The following is a 24,868-nucleotide window of genomic DNA, read 5'->3' on the forward strand; positions in this document are numbered from 1 at the left end:
CTGTATACCCTGAAGTTCGGGATGCTGACCTTTTTCCCCTGAACTAGGGAAAAGATACATATTTGACTGATTAAAGTAAGCTTGTTAACCCATTTTGAGTTGCTTTCCTTTAACAAAGCAGATCTAAGAACCTGTGTTGGCAGCCACCCCGGGGATGCTGGGGTGCTTGCTGATACAGTTGGGGGGAGGAAAGTTAGAAGCACACATTTTTGAAAGGGAGCAGGGTCAAAGTGGGGGGGCTGGATAGGATGGAGGGAAATATAGTCAGTCTTTCACAATATATCCACTATGGAAATGTTTGGCATACCTTCATGTGTACAAACTATATTGAATTGCCTGTCTTCTCAGTAAGGGTGGGTGACAAGGAAAGAAGAGAAAGAATCTGGAATTCAAAGTTTTAAAATCAAATGTTTAAAATATATATATATATATATATATATATATATATATATATATATATATGTAATTTTTTTACATGCGACTGGGAAAAAAGATATATAGGCACTGGGATATAGAGATCCATCTTGCCCTACTGGAAAGTCAGAGGGGGGATGGAGGAGGATATAGGAGAGAGCAGATTGGGGGAGGCAATATACAGTGGGATCGCTGTTTTGGGGTGGTGGGTAGGGAAAAGACAGGGAAAAAATTTGTAACTCAAAATCTTGTGGAAATGAATCATGTAAACTAAAAACAAACATAAAATTTAATTTAAAAACTTTAAAATTAAAAGGAAAAAATTTAAAAAAAAGTTCCATACTCATGTGCACAGACTGAGGTCAGTCCTGTGACTGGTCAAGGAGTCTGACCTCTGAAGACAGGGCTCAGAATTTTTTTCTCAAAATCTTTTACTCTTAATTTCTCAACTACCCCAGAGCCTCAGGAAAAATCACTCACAGGTCAGGTTTGACTCATATCTATGGCATCCCCCAAAAGGAATAGAAAATACTCAATGTACTAAGTACATCAGTTATAGGACAACTATTAATTTCCTGAACACAAAAGAAATGCTTACAACACAAAGACTCACCAGAACATATTGACAAAGATTTAAACAGAAAGCAAAGATTTTGTAATTATTACTCTACCCTCGCAGGAAGCTGATATTTAAAACACCAAACCATGAGACATTCTGTCAGACTACAGAATGAGAATTTCATCCTCACCTTGGTGCTGAACTCCATGAACAGCTCCTTCAATAAATGTCTTCTGGCAATCCAGGTCAGGGGTTGAGTTCCTCTTTCTGTTGGTGGTCACTCCCCAGAAGCACTGCCATAATTGCAGAGTACTTCTCCCAAAAGTACCAACAGAGGAACCCAAGAACCCCTGAACACCCAAGAGAACAATTCCCCCAAAGTCCATCTCTCATGATCATTCTTTGGTTACCTATACTCAGAGAAAGGAATTTGAAACAGAAAAAGCAGAATGGACAGCTAGAGGCCTGAAGCCCAAGATAAAGCTTGCCTAGAAAGCATGTGTTCAAAGTTACTTCCTTCCAAAAGAGGAGAGAACATGGAGTAAGTAAGTGGGTGGTCCTTCCTACTTCAGTAACCGATTGTCTTTGACTCAATCCTTTCACCCCACTGCCATCATAGGGGCTGAGGGATTACTGTGTCACCCCAAAGTGCCAAGGCTATGATCCAGTGGCAAGGGCCATGGGGCCCAGTTCTGATATGTAGGTTGTATAAACTAGCCAGAGCTGATCAGTAGGTGTTTCTCTTCTCATACTTATTACACTATAATCCTGAGATTCCTTGAAAATTGTAACAGCAGAAATCACTTTGTTTAATGACCCTCTGATTAGTAATATCATGCTTGCCAAAGGTGTTTGCCAATGTCATGAAGAATGCTCATCAGAGTCCAAGTGGAAGAGGGAATTGCTATAGGGAGTGAAGTCTTCCACATGCCCCTTTAGTAGATGATATCAGGCTGAAAGCACCCAGCTCTGGAACATTGCAATCTCCTAAATGAAATCCATAATTAATTAATGAAGGCATGGTGGATAGAGACCCAGTCTTCCTTGGGGTCAGAAAGACCTGTGTTCAAGTTCTACTTCAGATACATATTACCTTTGTGACCCTAGAAAAGTCACTGATTTTCTCAGTGCCCTAGGCAATTCTCTAAGAGCATAGCTCTGCTGGGTAGTTTCTGATTTGTATTGGTAGCAGAAGATTCCATTATGAAAATGCCAGTGGTTTTGAAAGTATGGTCTACAGACTCCTGGGAGTCCAAGATACCCTTTCAGGGGTTCCCAAAGTCAAAATCATTTCCATAATAATACTATTCACCTATTAAAATATTCCTCCCCTTTCCAACTATATATCTGTGTGGCTGGATTTTTTTCATGTACTCAAAACAATGTATCACAACAGAGGGGGCAGAGTCAAGATGGCAGAGTAGAAACAGCACCTCCCCTCTGCTCCTGCTTCCACCTTCCCCAATCCATGTAAAAGGGGACTCTGAACAAACTTTGGAGCTGCAGAACCTACAAAATGACACAGAGATGCTAAGCTCCCACTGAGGACAGCCCAGCAGGCCCACAGGAATCGGCCAGCACAAAGCTCTGGGAGCCAAGCCCAGCCCCACACGAGGTTTTAGCCCCAGGGCAGGCCTGACCAGCCACCCCACTGGAGGGACTCCAGATCAGCAGTGGCTGTGGCCATTTCCAGGATTATCAACACATAGATGCTAAGGACAAAGTGAGAGGTCAGTGCAGTCTGGACTTTGGCACCCAGTAGTTGGAAGTGCATCAGTTTTTGCCCCCTGGGGCAAGAAGCCTCTGAGGAGCAGCGGCTGTGCAGCCATCCCCACGTGGCAGCACCAGCTCCTGCCCTGCAGAGTGTAGGAGGACCAAGCGACCAGTCTGATGGGTAATCACTCTTTCTTTAATCTGCTTGGATCTGGATTGCGATCTAGGGTGGAGGTCCTGGGGTGTGTGTCCAGCTTGCCAGAATGTGTGGAATAGAAGTTGAACTATTAACGTTTCTACATGGAAAAACAATAATTGTAACTGATGAAACTTTTCTCAGTATGAAAATAGTTGAAGGGAATAGAAATATGTGTGTGTCTACATCAGAGGGTATATGGGTGTACGAATACATATGTGAATGTGTGTATATATGTGTACAGGTAGACATAGATAGAGGGCACAGGACCAAGTTAATAGGAAGGGATGATACTTAAAAGGTGAAATTAAGAGGTGAGAGAGGAATATAATGAGAGGAGATGGGGAGAGACAGAATGGGGTAAATTATCTCACATAGAAGAGGCAAGGGAAAATGGTTACAATGGAGGGAAAGAATAGGAAGGCAAAAGGGAATAAGTCAACCTTATTTTCATTGAATTTGGCTTGGGGAGGGAATGAAATACACACTAAATAGGGGATCTCACCCTATACGAGAGTAGGGGGGAAGGGAATGAGAGGGGGGATGATGGAAGGGAGGGCAGGCTGGGGGAAAGGGAAGTTGGAAGCACCCACTTTTGAAAAAGTATGGGATCAAAGTAGAGAATAGAACAAGTGGGAGGTGGGATAGGAGGAAGGGTAATATAGTCAGTCTTTTACAATATATATCTACTATGTTAATGTTTCGCATTAGCTACACATGTACAACCTATACTGAACTGCTTATCTTCCCAGTAAGGGTGGGTGACAAGGGAGGAAGGGAATGAATCTGGAATTCAAAGTTTTAAAATCAAATGTTTCAAAATATGTATATATACTATTATTAATACTATTTTACATGTAGTTGGGAAATAAGATATACAGACACTGGGGCATAGAGATCCCCTAAGTCCTACTGGAAAAGTCGAAGGGGGTATGGGAGAAGATATGGGAGAGAGCAGACTGGAGGAGGGGATATCCTGTGGGCTGCTATTTGGGGGTGGTGGGGAGGGGAAAAACGGGAAGAAAATTTGTAACTCAAAATCTGGTGGAAATGAATGATGTAAACCAGAAGTTAATAAAGCATTTGAAAAATGAAAAAAAAACATATCACCACACATTGAAATAAAAGGCAGTTATGATAATTCATCTTCTATCAAACCAGATATTAAAGAGATTTGCAAAGAAATATATAAAACAATGCTACTTTTCTCATAAATATTTTTTCTTTTGAAAAATGTGGGTTTTTTTCATTTTAGGATATTATTGTTCATACAGCAAATTGGTGTTTACTACATAAATATTGATAACAAATAAATGTAACTAATGCAAGTATAAATTAAATTTAATAAATGCTAACAGATAATGCTGTTTATCATTTTAATTAATTAATATTTAAAATTTTATCAGTTTCAATTTCTAATATGGTAAATAGCCATAGTTATAACCCTCCTAAACAAAAACCTTTTGGGTGTCTGCAATAATTTTTGAGAGGATAAAGGAATCCTGAAACAAAAAAACTTGGAGAACTGGTACCCTATATGAAAAAAATCAGATCTGGTTTTAAAAATCACTCCTTAGTATTTGTCTTCTCTGAAGCTCTCAGTTCATAAGGATTCCCTTTCCCTTAACCTAAATTAATCAGAATTCTTTCTTCCACTCCAGCCCCCACTACCATGACCAGGAAAGATAGCAGTAGCTTGCAGCAGAATCCTGTGGCCATAAAGATATGTACTTGCCCCAACCTAAAGGCACGACATGTTCCGGAACACTCTGAACCTTAACTACCTGTAAAGAAGGATGAATAGGACGTTCCCTCAATGTATGATCTTGGAATCTGGGTTTCTAGCAAGAAAGAATAAGGAGAATTCCTGGGGCAGCACCGGCTTTGAGAGTTTCCTCATTGATAACCCCAAGTTCAAGAGTTCTTGAGTTTGAAAGACTATGCATTAGATCAGAGGTGGGGAACCTGCAGCCTCAAGGCCACATGTGTCCTTCTAGGTCCTTGGGTGTGGGCTTTTAACTGAGTCCAGGTTTTACAAAACAAATCCTTTTATTAAGGAGATTTGTTCTGTGAAGTTTGGATTCAGTCAAAGGGTCACACTTGAGGACCTAGAGGGCCACATGTGGCCTTGAGACCACAGATTCCCCACCCCTGCACTAGGCCTTCTAGAGAGAGCTCTCCTGCTTCCACATAATCTTTGGAGAAAGATGATAGTCTATGGTGGTCCTATGCATCTTCCTACCAAGAGCAAATCAGGTGAATTACCCAGATAGTACAGATCCCTTAAAAGGTGGGTGTTTATTCAACAAGCTTTGAAGCATACGTTCTTGGGAGGGAATGGGGGGATCTAAATCATAGGGTGGTGCTATGAGTCTTTGGAAGAACATTTCATTGGAATGACTGAGGATTGTCCCAAGAGTAAATCTAAGTTCAGTTCTCTACTTTATGGATGGGGGTAGAGAGACGGTGAGCTAGTCAAAGTGACTTGTCCTTGACTGAATGGTTTTTTAATTCATATTTATGCTTTTTGCTTGTTTATTCCTGGTGTTCTGTGAATCCTTAGTATCTTGTGCATTTTCTGAGGGGAAAAATAAAGGCTGTCCCATACCCAATAACCATATTTTTTGTCAAATGCTTAACAAGAATTTGGGGACCCTGCCACCACATTTGAGACACCCTAGACAAGAGCTATACCTCAGTTTTATCTTCGAGATTATCCAGAATGAATCCAGTTGGGAGAGGGAAGGATGAGTCAAAGGAAGAGAAAATGGCCCTTTGGAGTCAAGTCCCCAAAGTGGGAACCATTACTCTGAGTCCAGTCTTCTTGGGGAGCCATGGGTTACAATATCGTATGTTGAGTGAGCTTAGTCAGTGCCCTGGAATTAGGACGAAAGTGGAAGCAGTTTACCTAGGGTAGTCAGAAAAGGCTTCCTGGAGGAGATTTCCAAATTTCGTAGGATGGGAAGGATTTTAGAATGAGGAGGAAGGATGGAAGTCATTTCTGTTAGGAATGACCTAAGGAATGGAACTGGGGATAAGCCTGGTATGAGGTTAAGGGTGATGAAAGGAGAAGAGAGGAGAGGGGAAATCAGATTGAATAGACTGAGGACCAAAGTCACTAAGACAGGAGCCAGCACTTCAGTTCCAGGCTTGCTCCCTCCAAATGCCAGGAGTCATATGCATTCTAGTCACCAATCCAACAGGTTTTCCCTTTTAGCCTTAATCTACTGTTTCTGGGTTGGGACAGAAATTGGGCTAATGTGCTCTGGCTCCTGGACTATATTTAAATGTCATCTTGGATAGTATGTCAGGCTACACACCTCCAACTCAACAGGCCAAGGAGTACACGATGTCCCAGGTGAACCCACAATAAACCAGCCTTTCATTGCCTGTGGGTCCTAAAGGCAAAGGTCGGAGGCAGTCCCCAGCACTTCAGCACCAGAACAGACCCTAGGAGCCCTGCAGAGGATGCAGCTGCATCTGGGGAAGTAATAGGCTGCCCTTGGGGACGTTAGGATGCCAAAGACAAATGTTATTCTCAGGATCCTAGGAATGACTCACACTTTGGAATGTCACTTTCCTCAGCCAAGAGGGCATGATAGAGAGGATGTATAGAGCTCCAGGTGATGAAGAAATCCGCAGAATCGTGTTTTTATAGTAATGGGGGTAGAGGTCAAGCAGGGACAATGGCTGTGAGCTTCCCAAGGAGGAAAGAGCACTGGGTTCAAATCTCTCCTCTGATGTTTACCTGTGTGACTTTGGGAAAGTCACTTCATCTCTGGATCTCAGTTTCCTCATCTATAAAATGGATTAGAGCTGGATCTCTTCGAGTCCTAGTTCTGTGACACCACACAGGCTCTCCTTTAGAACAGAAGGTCTGCAAGGGAGGAACCATGTGCACCCACTCCTTTCAAACATGCCAGCTGCAAGTTCTTGGTTAGACTTGCTTTTAAAAAAAAAACTTTTAACTGTACTGTGTGTTCTCTAGACCAAAAGATGGGAGTGCCAAAGGCTCAGTCATTATGCCTCATTCATCCATGCATGTGTGCATGCATTCAACAAACACTGAATTTCAGAGCACCAAGCCAGGCACCAGGAAAGAGATACAGTTAAGAGAGAGGTAACTCCCCTCTTCCTGAACTTACAGTGGCAGCTAACTGATGCAATGACATGAGCTCAAAACCTGCCTCAGACACTTACTAGCTATATGATATTGGACAAGTCTTTAATCAGTCTCCTCCTCATCTGTAAAATGGGGGCAGTGAAAGTATCTCTTACCTCCCAGAAATGTTGGGAGGATTAAATGAGATCGCATATGTAAAGAACTTTGCAAACCTAACCCACTCTACAAAGGCTAGTTATTATTACAGTCTAGATTTGGGGCTTGATTTTTTTTTCTTTTTTATCCCTATTTTATACATAGCAAGAGTTTAATAAATTCTTGTTGACTGACTGACTAACTGGGGATGATGAGGCAGTACCCAAGATGGCTTTAATTCTCTATGTGACATGATATGTGCATCAGAGAGGAGCCAGTCAGCATTGAGTGCCAAATGCCAGAGAGAGCCGAGCTGGGGTCTTGGCATGGGGGAAGGGGGAGCTGTTTACACCAAGAGACTTCTCTGCTGGAAACTGACCACTGCTTGGCAGCACCAATGGGCCTTGGCCTTGATCCCATCACTCTCCCTTTCCCCCACCTCCAAGAGGGTGCTGGGGGCTCCTTCCCACCATGTGACAAATTCAGGTCACCTCAGCGCACTGGAGCAAAGGGGAGTGGGCAAAACTACAGGGTGTCAGAGCTGAAAGGGGCCATTAGAAACCATCTCATCCAGGGCCTGGGAATAGATTGGAGGGGATCTGTGAACTTAAATGGGAAAAAATTACATCTTTATTTCCACTAACTTCTAACTGAAATTTAGCATTTCCTTCAATTATTTAAAAGTACTATTCTGAGGAGGGATCTACAGTCTTCACTCAACTGTCAAAAGGATGGAACACACACGCACATACAGGCACACATGTGCACACACACACATTAAGAATCCTGCTCTGTTCCAATCTTCCATTTGACAAATGAAGAAACTAAAGCCAGGGAAGGGAAAATGATTTTCCTGTGGTTATAGATCAAATAAACAAGACCAAGACCTGACCCCCCTCTTTTGAGGTCAGTGCTCTTCCCAAACTCACCATGAAGCCTCCTCCCTCTCTCCAGGCCTGGGCTTGTACCACTCTCTGTCTCCCCTGTGTGAGCCTCACCTGCCCGTCCAGATTGCTAGCTCTTTAAGGGCAGGTTTCCTGCTTTATCTTACATAGACAGCATGACATAGTGGGTTGGGTGTTTGTCTCGAAGTCAGAAAGACCTGGTTCAAATCCTGCCTCTTGCCCTTATTAACAAGGAGACTTTGGGTAAATTACTCTAACCCTCTGAAGCCTCCATTTCTGCATCTTTAAAACAGAGGTGAAGGGGTGGCTAGGTGGCACAGTGAATAGAGCACTGGCCCTGGAGTCAGGAGGACCTGAGTTCAAATCCGGCCTCAGACACTTAACACAAAACCAGCCATGTGACTTTGGGCAAGTCACTTAACCCCAACTGCCCAGCCTTCCCCCCTCCAAAAAGCAAACAAAACCAAAACTGGGGTGATAATTCCTGTAGCTCCCAATTCACAGATGGTTGTGAGATTCCAACAAGATCATATACAGGGTGTCTCAAAAAGAGACAACTTTGTAACCCTGAAGCACAAGAGGAATGTCTTTTGTCATTATTGTGCTTGTCTTCCTCTAACACTGAAGCCACAGTAGACACTCAAGAAAAAAGTTATTGATTAGGGCGTTGGTGCCACATAAACATCAGCATTAAGGCCTAGGCTGATGGGGGTCATAGGTGAGAAGGAAAGAAGCAGGGAGTGAGGAAGGTGATTCATCACTCTGGGATCACCTGGGAGGCCCAGCATGGGTCCCACTACCCAGCACCTTAGTCCAGGGAATTTGGTTTTGAACAAGACTATGGTCCCATTAGTGTGGGGGGATTCCCATGAGAAAACTCCTTCTACTGGTACAAAAAGGCACCTTCTCTATGACTTGTGATCTTAGGGCATGGCCTGAAGAACTGAGAGGTTAAGTCACTTGCCCAGGGTCACACAGCCAATATGTGCCAGAGACAGGTCTTGAAACCAGGTCTTCTGGAGTCTAAAGCCAGTTCTCTGTACACTGTGATATCCTTCCTGTCCAAGTACAATGATACAGACAAAGGCACCTGAACAGGGGTAACATCTCACCTCCCCTAAAGTCCTACCCTGCTGCTTCATAAGAGCATGAAGTTGTGCCAAGAGAAGAGGGGAAGGGTGGTAGCTCCTATGAAGATTGGCCACAGGTGGCTCAGTGGGTAGAGTACTGGCCCTGGAGTGAGGGAGACGCAAATTCAAATCCTGCCTTATGTAACCCAAGTCCAAAAGCCCATTGGGCCGGAATTCTGTCCTCACTGGTGGAGATCAGTGCCCCTCACCTGTGTGAGCTGGTGAGAGCCAGGGAGAGCAATGGTCACTCTCCTCCGGCTGGAGAGTCTCTCCAGGCTCGTGTCTCCAGTCTCTTCAGGCTTCAGGCACTGCTGCTTTCCAGCTTTGGGAGAGAAGACAGATGATCCCAGCCCCACCTCAGGGTGACGATGGAAAAACAAATCTCTGGGAAGGTGTAAAAGACTAGAGCAATGTCGGTTATGTCTCTATTACCAGCTTGCTACACTAGAGACTGAAGGGAGCTTCCCCTCAGGAGAGAGCTGGCCTCCAGGTAAGAGACTTGAGGAATCCTTCATGGACTTCAGCTTTTTTTTTTCTTTTTGGAGGGGGAAAGGGAGGGCAATTGGGGTTAAGTAACTTGCCCAAGGTCACACAGCTAGTAAGTGTCAAGTGTCTGAGTTCAGATTTGAATTCAGGTCCTCCCTGAGGGGCTTCCCCTCCCAGATTGAATTTTTTTTTATTTATTTTGAATTTTTAACTAGGTAAAGAGGCCATTCTCTGCCTCAATTCTTATTAAACCTTAATCAGTGAATGAGCAATGCCTCAGTCAAGTGGAAACCTGTTAAAGACCTTGGCTTGAAAAGGTCAAGGTGTCCCACTGCATCCTGGGTTATCTCCAGTTGTCCTGATCGCTATCTGGCCACGTGATCAGATGACTCTGGAAGAGAAAGTGAGGCTGGCGACTTTGCATGGCCCTGCCTCACTGAAATCCAATTCACTTGCTTGTCATTGTATCATCTTCCTGATGTCATGGTCATCTACTCTACCTCTGCATGTGTCTATCAAGGGCAGCTAACTAGCAGGTGGTGTTGTAGATAGAACACCAGATGTGGAGTCAGGAAAGAAGACCTGAGCTCAAATCCAGCCTTGGACACTTACTAGCTCTGTGACCCTGAGCAAGTCACTTGTCAGCCTCGATTTTGTCATCTGTAAAATGGGGATAACCTGCCAAGATCAAATGGGAAGAATCAGCCGAGATAATTGTAGAGTGCTTAGCACAGTGCCTGGCTCATAGTGGACGCTGTATAATTGTTATTATCACAGTTGTGGTAGTAGTAGTCATAGTAGTAGTCGTAGTGTCTTTTCCATTAGGGGTAGCTAGGTGGTGATTCTATGCGCAGAGCACTAGATCTGGAGTCAGGAAGACTCAAGTTCAAATCCAGCCTTAGACACTAGCTTTGTAACTCCAGACAAGTTACTAACCTCTGTTTGCCTCAGTTTCCTCAAGTGTAAAGCAGGGATATAATGAATAATACTACCCAACATGATTGTGAGGATCAAATGAGAAAATAATTATAAAGCACTTAGCACAGTGCCCGGCTCATGGTCAGTAAATGTTAGTTATTATTATTATTGCTGTTGTTATTATTTTCCACAGGAACAGCCTAAAATGATTTCTTTGCTAAATGTTTTGCCAAAACCTAGCTAAGCTGTATACAGCATTCCTCTGACCCACCATTTAAACACCGTCTTGTCTGAACCTGTGATTTCATCTCTTTAGAGAAGTCCCCACAAGGAAACTCCCTCTCCCAATGAGGCTTTGCTGCCGCTCTGCAGCTCAGTGTATTAGAGGTGTCTGGGGCCCTGAGAAGCTGGCACAGCCGGCCGTGGCATACTCAGCCATGGCAGAGACAGAGTCTTGGTGAGCTGATGGCACACAGGGTGGGGAGCAGGCAAGCAGTACAGGACGGTTTGATTCCATGGCCTGCATTTTATTCTTTCAAGTACAATCCCTCTTGACAATTTAATGACCCAGTCAAAAGGGGAAAAAAAGAAAAAAAGAAGAAGGTGAGTCTGTCTAACCTGTTTTGGATGATGCCAGGCTGCTTCTTTGTAATCACTGCTTTCCCATCTAGATGTTCACCAACCCTCTCTTTAATTCAACAACTTTCTCAGGGCTCGAAGTCAAGCTCCCTAACATAGAGTACACATACTATTCTCTTAAAAATATGAGGACAATACTTAGCCTTCTCCAGTCTTGAGGCACCTCTTCCCATTTTCTACCATCTTTCAAATCTCACTTCTGTCTCCCAGCTCTTTCAAGATCCAAGAAGATAACATCTCAGCCAGGAGACTTGAAACCATCAAAGACACCAGGTTCTCTCCTATTATCTCCCAACATATCTTGTCCATCAAATCTTGGTTGACCATATTTGTTCTGTCCTTTCCAGTTCAAAGATCATTCTCCTCAACAGAGAAATAGACACAATGTAAGGATTTATTAGATTTGCCCTCTCTGCGGTCAACTCTCATGGTCTCATCCACAAGCAACATTTCTATCCCTTCTTCCAGCCTCCTCTTCCCCCAGATATAACTTTTTAAATCCCCGTTTTTGTCATCAGTTTTTCTCACCTGCTTCAGTGCTGTCTGAGCTTTAGGATTTCTGACCCCTTTCTTATAATAAGTAGTGTGCTACAATGTTTTGTTCATTCACTCTTGCTACTCTTCTGTTTAATACCTGAGTTGATGGGTGAGTTCCTTATGTATCCACATTGGTCGCTTCAGACAATTCCATTTTCCCTCCTCATTGTAATTTTTCTCTTTTGCTCAGCTAATAAGAATTTGTCCCGCACCTACAATGTTCCAGGCATTGTGCTAGGCTTTGGGAGTAATAAAACAAAAATGACATAGTCCTTCCCTGCAAAGAGCTTCCATTCTATCAGGGTCACATTGACAATCTTCATTCCCCTCCTGACTATGCTTCTCACTCTATGGACTTCAAAACCAGGCCTCTGCTACTGCTTCAACCTTCCTTTGCACCTGGCGTCTCCTCATCCTGGAGCATATGGCCTTCTCACCTTGGAACATCCTTCAGATAGCCTATAGCCCCCTTGTCCCATTGTTGAGTCCCTGCTGGGGCCTCCATTTTGTGGAGGGCTCCTTTGTTCCTAACCCTGTTCCTGATTTTCATACTCCATAACCATCCCCACCAACCCCCACCCACTACTTTTAAGCTTCCTTTGCTGTGTTGAGGGCAGGATCTTTTTTGGTTTTTGCTAGTATTTCTATCCCCAGTGCTTGGTACAGTGTCTGCACAGAGCATTTAATAAATGCTTGTTTCCTTCCTTCTTATACATAAATTAAACATAATGTGACTAGGGGAGAAGGGGATAGGGAAGCTGGCAGCTGAGGGTCTCAATTGGTCTTTATAGCCTCATTCAAGCCTGCTCTATCACAGGATGACACGCCACACTGCCTCCTTCTCTGGCCCCATCTCCCCTAAATCAGTCACATATTTTGTGGTCCCCAGAACCAGCTATTCTGCCTCTGACATCACATAGCCAAAGATACCTCACATGTAACTCAGAATGGTCATGTTCTCTCTCCCCCTCCATCTCCCCTTTGGCTTCCCAAACATCCAGTGCACTCCCAAAGCTCCAGCCCCATATGGGGATGCCCATAGACACTCTCTCCCAAAACACACACAGCCTCAGTCAGGACTGTCTTCCATAAATAACAGCCTACCTGTGGGCAGAGAAGGCAGCCTCTGTAGAGATGATGACTTCCGGGGCCTCAGTAAGGCCCCTACCATGTCCCTCACCTATAGGCTGATGCCTATAATAGAAAACAAAGATGAGATTAAAGTGGACATAAACCTGGTAGAAGTAACCTAGTGACCAGATTCATGTGCATGACTAAATATGGTGGAAGGAACCGACTAGGGGTGTTCAGCCTGGACAGGCAGATTCGGGGGGCACCTTCCAGTATCTGAGGGACTGGCACATAGAAGAGTGATTAAACCATTTCTGCTGGACCTTGGAAGGCAGCCCCAGGAGCAATAGGTGGTAGTAATAGTGACACAGATTTTAAAGGGGCATTAGGAAAGTCTTCCTAACATGAGGAGTGATATGACAGTGAGTTCTCCATTGCTAGAAGCTTTCAAGTCAAAGCAAATGACCACTTGTTGGGTTGACCAGAAGAGAAGTCAGAAGACCAAGGTGTACATCTTATCCCTCCAGAAACTTCTTTCTCTAGAGTTACCTTGAAAAGATATCATCCCTGTGCAAATGACTCGCAAATATCTATGTGCCTACATGTGTATGTATATGTATATGCCTACATGTATGTATAAATGTGTGTGTGTGTAGTTGCACGTGTGTATGTGTCTAAGTCCAGCCTCAGTCTCTTCCCTGAGTTTCAATCCTGCATCACCTGCTGTCCTATTGAACATTCCAACTGGCCTCATTTCAAACTCAACACGTCCCAAACTAATCTCATTATCTTTCTCCCTAAATCTGCCCCTCTCTCCCAATGTCTCTTTTTCTGTGAAAGGTACCGCCATTCTTCGGTAACCAAGGCTTACAACCTTGGCATCATCCTCAAATCCTCACTGTCATTCTCAACCCCTCACCCCACTTTGGATCATTTGTCACCCTTTGAATCTAACCCCTTCTCTCTACTGCACTCACATAGCTACCTCCTTCTTTCAGGACCGCATCGCCTCAATTTTTACATCAGCTTCCTTACTGGTCTCTCTGCCTCGAGTCTTTCCCCCACCCCAGTGCATTCTACAGACTGCTACCCAGCTGATATTTCTTAAGCACAGATCTGACTATTCAACTGACTCTGGTGACCCCCTAGTACCTTAGTATTAAATATAAACTTTTCTGTTCATTCTAACCTGTCCCCAAGCTACCTTTTCCAGTCTTGTTGAGCATTACTCCCCCTTGGAACTCTTCAATACAACCAGACAACCTTCTCTCCATTACTTAGACATTACAATCTACCTCTAACCTCCTTTGTAATGGTGGGCTCACATTTCTAGAATTCCTTCCTACCTTGGCTTCATTTCACAGCATCCCTCCTTCAAGATACAGCTCAGGCTCCACGTTCTTTAGGAGGCTTTCCTGATTCACCAACTGCTCATGCCCTCTTCCTCTAACCACCTTGTATTTAACTACTTTGGGTAAATTTATATTGATTCACTTTCTATTTATGCTGTGTATACATACATACACTCGCATATGTATATGTAGACACACACACACACACACACACACACCTGTCTCCCCATCAGGATGAAAGCTCATTACAATGGGGACTCTTTCATTCAACTACTTGTGCATCCAGTGAGTAACAGTCCCTGGCACATAGTAGGAGCTTAACAAATGCCAGTTAATTGACTCTACAGTCAATGACTCTCCAGACATTGCTACCACTCTCTATCTGTTTCCTTCTCACCCTGGACATGCCTCTTCCCCCATCAGCCCCCTTCTCTGATTGGAGAGTTCTTTCCTAGAACCGCTATTTGAAGAAGTTCCCCGGGCCAACCGTATTCAGTTTTCTCCCAGCTCTGCTCCTGACTCTTGTGTGACTTTACACCTTCTCCTTCCCCCACAGGTTTTCAATGTTGTCTTTTGGGTATTGTCTCCCCGCATTGTACATAAGCTCTTTAGTTATGCTTATATTCCCAGAATTTATCACAGTGCTGGGCACATCATAAATGCTTTATCCATCCAGCCATCTATATTTTTCTATAAGTTATCTATATAATTACCTACTTATCTCTCTCTCCAAATATCTATCTACATACATTTATTGAGCTACTCTATGTTATCTAATTATCTATCTACTTATCTACCTATTTATCTCTCTATTCATCCATTTACCACCTATTTCTCTCTATCAACCATCTCTCTCTGTCTCTCTGTCTCTGTCTCTGTGTGTGTGTCTCTCTCTGTCTCTCTGTCTGTCTGTCTGTCTCTGTCTCTCTCTCTCTCACCTGCCACTTACTAGAGTTCTGTGACCTTGAAGTAATCAGTTAACTTCTATGGGCCTCAATTTCCTCCTGTATGAAATAAGACTGGGATACACAATCCCCCAGGTGCCTTCCAGCTCTGAAATTCTAGACTAGAGGATATTGTCTTGAGAGCTATTTCTGACAAGGCGGGAGAGCCAGAAGGCTCTGGACACCTGGCTGAGGACTGAGGGGAGAGCCAGGCAAAAGGGTGGGAGTGGGAAAGGGGATGCTGGGCCTGCCAAAGATAAACCTCCCCACTGTCACAGTTAGGCTGCCACAGCACGCCCCTGGCCCCATGCCCTAAAAAGACATTTGCCCACCTTTTCTCTCCCTCAATCCAAACATACCTGTCCTGAGTTCTGCTTCCCAGATCCTCTGAGACCTGCCTTCAGTTGGGGGGATGCCAAGTTGTTAATTTGATAAACAAGTGAAGAGGAAGGAAATGTGTGCCCTTTCCCGGTAACATTTGCATTTTCCCAGGAGGCCTCTGGAAATAATGCTACACAAAAAGTGACACATGGTAGACCAACAGAGATGTCTTTGATTAGGTGGCATCTGAAATCTGGGACATGTGCCTAGCCAACTAGGGCTTCTGCCCTACTGATAGAGGGAGGAAAGTTGGGTTTAAATCCTGGAGACTGTCACTTACCAGGAGACTTCTGGCGAGTGACTGTTCTCTCTGAACCGTAAAGTGGTTTTCTTCCCCTATTGGAATTTAAGCTCCTTGAGGGCAGGAGTGTTGTCAATGTTTACATTTGTATACCCAGTGTTTAGCTCAGTGTCTAGCAAGGTCAGTGCTGAATTAATACTTTTTCAATTATTAACAATTATGATGTTTGCAATACTGTTTGAGGAGATTGTTTTATCAGGATGAAGTAGTGCCTGTAGTCTCTTCCTGCTTAGAGGCTCTATGAGTCTGTCCTCTCCAATTTCTTGTGAGGAATGAGCTCTATAAATCTTCAAGTATTAAACAAATGTTCATTATTATTTGAATAAGCCAGGGTCACAGGAGCTCTGGGACCTATTCTCTTCTCAGAGTTGGAGGCCATTTTGATTTTCATAAAACCACAGAATGTCAGTTAGAGGGAAGTTTAGAGGTCATCTCGTCCAACCCCTGCCTGCCATGTGAATCCTGCTAGAACTAACAATTAGAGAAATCAAAAATGGAATAGACCTCCTCAAAAGGAAAGAGTCTCTACTCAGTGGTATGCTAGTAAATGTTTGACAACCAACTGAAGGGGGGTAGAAATTTACACACAACGCAGTTTTAAGTTTGATCTGCATTCTCAGCTTTTTCTCCATCACTTTCTAAAGTCCAGACAATCAACAAAAAGATTAATCAAGCCCTGATTTTTAGTTTTCACCGATTTATGAAATGGAAATGCTCACACTGAAAATTTTAAAACCATTTCTCTGGAGCTGAGCCCATCCCTGGGACTTCCACCTCACTAGAGGCTTCAAAGCTAAGACTGAAAGATCTTCCTGTTGATATGATTCCCATTCATCTAATAAGTTGGACTCTTCAGCCTCTGAGATTCCTTCCTGCTCTGAGATTCTGTAATCCCATGATCCTCATCAAGAGAACATTCAAGGGGCAGCCAGGTAGCACAGCGAGTAAGAGCACCGGCTCCAGTGTCGGGATGACCTGGATCAAATCCAGGCTCAGATACTCAGCACCACACCCAGAAATATCTGGCCCTGTAACCTTGAGCAAGTTACTTAACCCCAATTGCTTAAAAAAAAAGAGAACATTCAAGATTGTACCCCTCAAGAGACAAAGAAGTCACTCCTTTTATTAGGCAACCCATTTCATTGTTGGACACTTTTCTTTGTTGGGAAGTTTTTTCATACAGCAAGATAAAACCCTGCCTCATCTCTGGGTTCTCCTAGGTGGGCCAAGTAGAAGAGAAAGGGTCATAGTATAAGGAAAATAACAGAAAAGTAACTTCTTATGGCTTTCCATGGTCCAGCCCCATTTGTCTTCTTCTGGTCCTGTCAAGAACCAAGCTCCTCTTTGAGTCTCCTTTTGATACTCAGTGGACTGATTTATTAAAGTAACCTTTGAGGAAGGAGATACTTTCACAATTGTGTATAATGAAAGGATTCTTGGCCAAAGGATGAAGATCAGCAACAAAAAATAAACAATTTTGATTGCATAAAACTGAAAAAGTTTTGCACAAACAAAACTAATGCAGCTAAAATTAGAAAGGTAACAATTAACAGGAGGGAGAAATCTTTGCAATGAGCTTCTCTTATAAAGGTCTTATTTCCAACATATATAAGGAATTAATTAAAAGTTATAAGAAGAAGAATCATTCCCCAATTGACAAATATTAACAAGAATTTCTCATAAGTTGAGGAATTATGAAAAATTATGAAAAGATGAACCTTATGAAAATATACTTCAAATAACTAATAGTTAGGGAAATGAATATTAGAGTCACTCTGAGGTCCCTCATATTTACAAAGATGGGTTTTTTTTAAAGGTTAGAAAAAAGAACAAATGTTGGAGGGGCGTCAAGGAAACGTAACAATAATGCATTATTGGTGGAGCAGTGAATTGGTATAGCTCCTCTATAGAGCAATTTGGAACTATGCCCAAAAAGTCAATAAACTAAAGCTGTTTTATCCCAGAGATATTACTACTACTACTAGACTTATACCCCAAAAAGATAAAGAAGAAAAGAATCCACATATACAAAAAAATACTTATAGCAGCTCATTTTTCTGATGTTAAAGAACTGGAAACTAAGATGATGCTCATTACTTAGAGAATGACTGCATAAATTATGATTTATGCATCTAATGGGCTATTATTGTGCCATAAGAAATTATGAAAGGGATAGATTCAAAGAATCAAGTGAAAATTTCAATGAGCTACTGCAGAGTAGAGTAAGCAGAACCAGAAGAACAAGTTATACAGTGACTATAATATTGTAACATAAAACTTTAAAAGATTTCATAACATTGATTAATGCAGTAACTCCAGAAGACCAATAATGAAGCAAATTGCTTTCCACCTGACAGAGAGGTGAAGGACTCAAGATGCAAAATGAGACATTTTCAGACATGGCTAGTAGATGAATGCGCTTTCCTGGAATATACTTATTTAACCTAAGAAAGAATTGTTGTCGCTTTTTTTTTTAATTGAGGGGCTGTATGGTGAAGAGAGGGGGCAGGGTAAGTAATTTTGGTATTTTTTGAGTACAGAAAGAGATAGAAATGGACCTGTGCTTTCATTTATTCAGGAAACTCCCTTTACCCATGCAAGTCAGCACCACCTCCATGACTTATAGTGTAAGAAAGATGCCTAGAGCGCTGAGAGATTAGGTGATTTGCCCAGGGTAATGTAGCCAGCATGTGTCATAACCCAGGCCTTCCTGATTTCAAGTCTGGCTCTCTATACAATATGCCATACTCTCTCTCAAGTACAGAAAAACAAAAAAATTAAAATTATTTTTTAAATAATAAATATCAACTTGAGTCATGGCCTATCATGCCTCAATCCCATTTTGTTTTTCCTTTCTGATTCACTCAAAGGATTAATTTTCACCTCCTGAAGGGATCATCTAGGTAGTAGAATCTGATCATTCTTTTTCTGTTAGCAGTTTTCTGGGCTTATAAGGACCATTCCCATATGACAGAATCAAAGTTTTGGAGTTGGAAGAAACCTTAGAGACCATCTAGCCCAATGTCCCTCATTTTACAGATAAGGAAACTGAGGCTAAGGGAGAGTAATTGACTTTCCCAAGATCACACAGGGAACATGTAGCAGAGCTAGGCCTTTAGTCTAGATACTCTGATCCTAAATCTAATGTATTTCCCCACCCCTTCAAATAGGTCTCATCCCTTTCCCTATATAACAGACCTTCCAACACTTGCAGACTGCTATCCCTTCCCCACTGAGGCATCTGGGGGCTCAGTGAATAGAGCACTGGGCCTGGAGTAAGGAAGATCTTAGATCATATACAACCTCAGACACTTACTAGCTGTGAGACCCTGGGCAAGTCACTTAAACACTGTCTGTCTCAGTTTCCTTACGTGTAAAATGGAGATAATAAGAGTACCTGCCCCCCTCAATGTTACTGTAAGGCTCAAATGAGATAATATATGTAAATAGCTTTATAAACCTTCAAATACTGCATAAATGCTATCTGCTATTGTTATTGTTATCTATGCTTCTTAAAGGACATACATAGCCTCTGCACTTTTTCCCACTCTTTTCATTTGCAGATAATAGGGTTTAATAAGAACTTAGAGTTTATAATAACTAGGGATCCCTGAACCCCCAGTGTTGTTTGATGACTGTTGGACAAATGGACATTGTCTGATTACAGCCTAACCTACAAGAAGCTTTGGGAAATATATCATATGGCCACCATATGTTAGGATGAGGTCTCTCATCAAGGGGATTCAAATCTGAATTAGGAATAATTGTGGAAAGGAAAAGTTATATCTCTGCTCTTTTACCTTTTGCCTGGGAGGCTGTAAACCTCAGAACCAAGGCCTCAAGGAAAAAGAATTGTAAAGGATTAAGGCAGTCTAGCCTAAGGATTTTTATCGTTCTGAGAGAGTACAGAAGTTCCCCAGCTGAGTTCTACCACTGAACCTGAAAATGGAGATGGTAGACACTGCAACTGCTCTTTGAGGGATGGCCCCAGGAAAACTAGCTTATCTGTCCATCCAGCACAGAAGCCACACCCCTCAGTGGACTTTGTAAAGACTGTGGTCCTATGGTTCTACAAAGAAAAGACATTGTACCCTGTAGTTCCAGAATTCTGAGTTGCTTCGGCCATGTGTTTCCTATGTGTGTCTCACTATCATCGTACTTTGTCTATGTCCATTCTTTTCAGAGCTGTGATATGTATTTGTATGAGATCCAAGATTTACAGGGGAGAAAAGAGGAAGATGTTTCCTTGACATGTCATTGGAATAAATGCTTTTGGTTTGAGTTAATTGAGTTTACCAGCTGATTGTTAATGAGGAATACACCAGTGGGGGCTTATGAGCTTAGTTTTATAAGGCTGGTGTCATAGAAACCCAACTTGAGAGTTCAAGTTGGGAGAGTGCTCTAGAGGGGGTGTTACACTCATAACAAAGGAAAATAGGGAACAAGAAATACCAGGTCAGACAAAGTATACAATATTCGTTCCCCTTTTCTTCCCCATTTTTCTATCAAGAGAAATTGTTTCATTATCTGTTTGCTCAGAGTTTTACTTCCCTTTAGTGCTATTTTTCATTTGCACTGTTGTAGTCATTGAATATATTGACTTCCTGGTTCTACTTACTTCACTCTGTATCAGTTCATGGGGCAGCTAGGGGCCCAGTGCCTAGAGCTTGGGGCCTGGAGTCAGGAAGACCCATCTTCTTGAGTTCAAATCCAGTTGCTGACACTTACTAGCTGTATGATCACAGACAAGTCACCTAACCCTGTTTGCCTCAGTTTCCTCATCTGTAAGAAGGAAATGGCAAACCATTCCAGTATCTTTGCCAAGAAAACTCCACAGGGGGTCACAAAAAAAGTTGGAAATGACTGAAAAAAGACTGATATCAGTTAATAAGAGCTTATTGTAATAAGACTTATTATGCTATGAAGATAAGAGTGTTGTCTCCCACGGATAATATAACATGAGGAGATTCAGATAGCTAGGTTTGCCCCTATATCCCTCAAGTACATTTTACACAGATCAGTCTCCTTAGAAGGGACTTATATTAATCCCATGGGTAGTAGCCTCAACCAGCAAGGTAAAACATTAATGATGCATATAGGTGGGTCAGAGTAGTCCCTCATCCTACAAATATCCTTAATCCATTGGCAAACTGTCAGAATGGAACATGGAGAAAGTCGGAAGTAAGCACCAGTGAGGAATGCTGTAGAAAGCATTCCTCTTTCTCTCTTTGTCCCTGAAATGCTGTCAAAAAAGATAATAATAAGACACACAATAGATAGGAGCAGGAGAGATACAATAGATTTTTGTTAGGTAGAAAAAAATTAATTAAAAAATTTAATTTAATGTTTTAAAAAAGAAAATGTTCACTTAATGCAAACTGCAGAAATTGTAATACCTAACAATGAAATAGATAACAAACATAACACTATGATTCTGAAAAAGGAGAGGGGTACACTTAGACCAGAATTCTGAAAACCTTTTTTTGAACTTGACAACATGAATACAACAAACATTTGAATTACACTAAAAGAGAGTCTCAAAAAGGGGGATATCTTCCATAGCCATCACAAAGGAATTCATTTTCTCACAGTATTTGATGACATATTTTAAAACATTTCAGGACTTGAACATAGCAGTATGTGGCAGTAGCTATTACAACAATAAGAACCATAGAAGAAAAAGTTGAGCTATTAAGTGACATTAATCCTGGTAGGTATGGGCACTACCTATGCAGAAAAAAACTTGAGGAAGCAGAAAATGAGATTAATCTGGCATAATGATCAGTAGAAAACCTGAATGACACATTACTCAAATGAAATCTTCAAAAAGGAATCCAGGAAATGAAAGTGTATCTGCAATTCAAGATTCCCTTAATTAGTAATTGAAAGCAAAAGTAAAAAAAAAAAAAAACTAAAGTAATCTGGTGGGGTCCAGAGCAGAAGAAAGCCCAAAATAAACAATCCAACATTTTTTTAAAGTGACTAGGGAAGCTAGAAAGCTAAAGATATTGAAAGCTAGAGAGAGAACGTGAAAGTGGAAGTGGAAGGTTTCTATTTGTCTGTACAATGACCAGAAGGCAAGTAAAATGAAAGTACAGTTTATGCCTGATGAGAAACCAGCATATGGACTATCAGTAAAATCCTTTCTTTCAAAGGAGGTGACTGTCAATTTTCTGCAAAACTAGAAAGTGAAACAACCAGATAAGATCCACAATCATCGACTCAGTGACCCATGAATTACTAGCAAGGTCCTTTAAAAGGCAGCTTCCTTTTAGGCTGATAACACCTTTCTTAACAGATTACATCACATATCTACCACCAAAGGATGAGAATATTAGAAACTCCTTCAAATACAGGCTTTATACAAAGCATTCACTTTAAAAAAAAAAAACATCTATAAACAACCTCCAAGAAAGCAACGCATTGAAAGAGGAGCCTAATGAAGATGCCACAAAGGCCCAGGTGAATAAGCAACTTCTTACCAGTTCAGTAATTATTGAACAAAGTACCATTTGTTGATTACCACAAAGACTTTGACTCAGTTCCATACTCATAACTTATTCAGGTACTAAAAATAAAATAGAGCCATATATGGTCTCCAGATTGATGTGTACATGGAAAATTATTCTCTATTTCAAACACACCATTTGAGATTTTGACACAATTATGTAAAAAACAACTGATATAATATGCAAAACTTTTCAGGAATACAGTTTTAAGCCTTATTATGGTTCTGCCTGGTCTTTAATCTATCATTTTCTCTCTTTAAAAAGGATTTAAAATAGCTTCCAAATGAAAGTGCAAGTAGAACCAAATCATCTTATTAATCACTTGTTGCCCATGGATGACATTAAGTTATATTGCTCTAGGCAAAAATCGATTAAAACATACTTCAGGTCATGTGAGCAGCAAGATGAAGGACTAAATACTTTCTCTGATCCTGGTGACTTCTCAAACCCCTCCAAAATAGACATTATACACCAAAAATAAAGCAACTTCAGCTCTTTTATGGTCTAGGATACACAGAATACAATAAAAGGCTTTTTGAAAGTCTCCCCAAATCTAGGAACTGACTGCTCACTTACCCTGAGCTCATTCAGTATCCTTCCCCACTCCCCATGCTACCAGCAGCAAGGCTGCACTAGCAGACCCAAAAACACAACCCAGACTCACATTAAAATCCACCCCTTTACCTCAGCTCTCCCTTCCTGCCATGAAGACCCTGACTCCAAGCTGTGAAAGTCTGATCAGACCTCAAGAACCAGCTTTAAGAGCAAAAGCCTGCTAAGGACTGCACTCTGGAAGCACTAGGCAAAACAGGCTCTGAACGGTCAGTGCCAGGACAGAGAATTCAGGAATAGAGGGTGGAGAGACTGGTCATTGAGAGAGGACACTGTGCATGTGCGGAAGTCATGAGGCACTCCACCAGGCCTGAGAATAAAGCACAGCATCCATCTGGGGCCAGTTTTGACCACCTGAAAGTCAGTTTGATTAGAAACCTAAGCTGGTGAACTGTGAATTACTCAGTGTGGGAGAAGTCTGAGATATTCTGAGATCCAACCCCCAAGGAAATCATAATCAGAAGGGAGGGAGTCAGGAAGTGAGTAACAGGGAAAATAAGAAGATGGGGAAATGACTGAAAGTACCAAAAATTTCAGGGGGAAAAAACCTCAAAGATCTTAAACATAAACAGATGAGTCAACAGGAAAAGTAGTAACAATAGAAGGAAATATGCCCTCCAAGTCTAGTAAACAAGTTCAGGTATCTATGAACAAGTACTGCAAAATAAAGGAAAATGATCTAACACTTAATGAGACAGAGGATCTTGTAGAATTTGAGGAGAACATGGAACTATAACATGCTTTCCCTGAGTTGTTTAAAAGAGGAATGAGAATATATATTCTGACAGCAAGAATAGAGAAACTTCTGTATGCAAAGGTCATTGATAAGAAATAAAAAGCCCCATATGTTCCAAAATATCTATAACAGAACTATTTTTGATAGCTAAAAATTAGAAACAAAGTAGATGCCCTTTAATTGGGGAATGACTAAACAAATTGTGGTACATGAATGTAAGGGAATGTTACTGGGCTATAAGAATTGATGTATGTGGGGAGGCTAGGTAGCACAGTGAATAGAGTACCAGCCCTGGAGTCAGGAGGAACTGGGTTCAAATCCAACCTCAGACACAGCACTTACTAACCGTGTAACCTTGGGCAAGTCACTTAACCCCAATTACCCTTCCTTCCCCCCTCCAAAAAGAAAAAGCAAAAAAATTAAATAATAAAGAATTGATGTATGTGGTGAATACAGGGAAACATGGGAAGATCTATGTGTAATTATGCAAAATGAAGAAAGTAATACACACAGTAACTACAACAATGTAAAGGGAAAGAAGATCAAAAATAAATATAAAATCTGGGCGGCCAGGTAGCACAGCGAGTAAGAGCACCTGCCCCAGTGTCGGATGACCTGGGGATCGAATCCGGGCTCAGATACTTAGCATCCACCCAGAAACACCTGGCCGTGTAACCTTGAGCAAGTTACTTAACCCCAATTGCTTTTTTTTTAATAAAATAAATAAATATAAAATCAAATATAAATCGAAATAAATATAAAATCAAATATAAACCAAAATCAAAAATAAATATAAATTCTCACCTCTCCAAAGAAACAAAAGAGAGAATAATAGATTGGGAATGTAATTACACATAAGTGAAAGAAAACCTAGAAGAAGAGAAGAAAAAAAACTTTAAAGGAAAATATGTTTACTATGTAAGCAAAACATACTGATCTCAAAAACAGGATGTGCAGAAAAACCTAAGGATCATAGGTCTCCCAGAAGACCAGGATGCAATAAAAACCCTTACCACTATAATGAAGGAAATCATAACAGAAAACTGCCTGGAACTTTTAAATGTAGAAAATTAAATTTTAATTGAAAGAATCCACAGCTCGCCTCCAGAAAAAAAAAAAAAACAAAGTTGGGAACACCAAGACATATAGTAGTTAAATTTAACAATTCAGCTGAGAAACAACAAGATCTACAAGCCATCAGGAGAAA

General features: G+C 41.6%; 1 long non-coding RNA gene across 1 annotated transcript in view; it reads right to left on the reverse strand.

The window, feature by feature from the left end:
- The window catches only part of LOC138146056 (uncharacterized), a 45,619-nt gene extending 22,462 nt beyond the window's left edge, over positions 1–23,157 (reverse strand). Inside the window, exons 1-2 of the long non-coding RNA XR_011164374.1 lie at positions 22,998–23,157; positions 12,860–12,949 (exon numbers count right to left, since the gene is read on the reverse strand). This is a non-coding gene — a long non-coding RNA (uncharacterized lncRNA). The remainder of the gene's footprint in view (positions 1–12,859; positions 12,950–22,997) is intronic.
- Positions 23,158–24,868: the final 1,711 nt, after the last annotated feature.

Source organism: Petaurus breviceps, unplaced genomic scaffold (assembly GCF_028583685.1).
Source record: "Petaurus breviceps papuanus isolate PSGF00001 unplaced genomic scaffold, PetGlider_PUasm1.0 139, whole genome shotgun sequence".
NCBI lineage: Eukaryota > Metazoa > Chordata > Mammalia > Diprotodontia > Petauridae > Petaurus > Petaurus breviceps.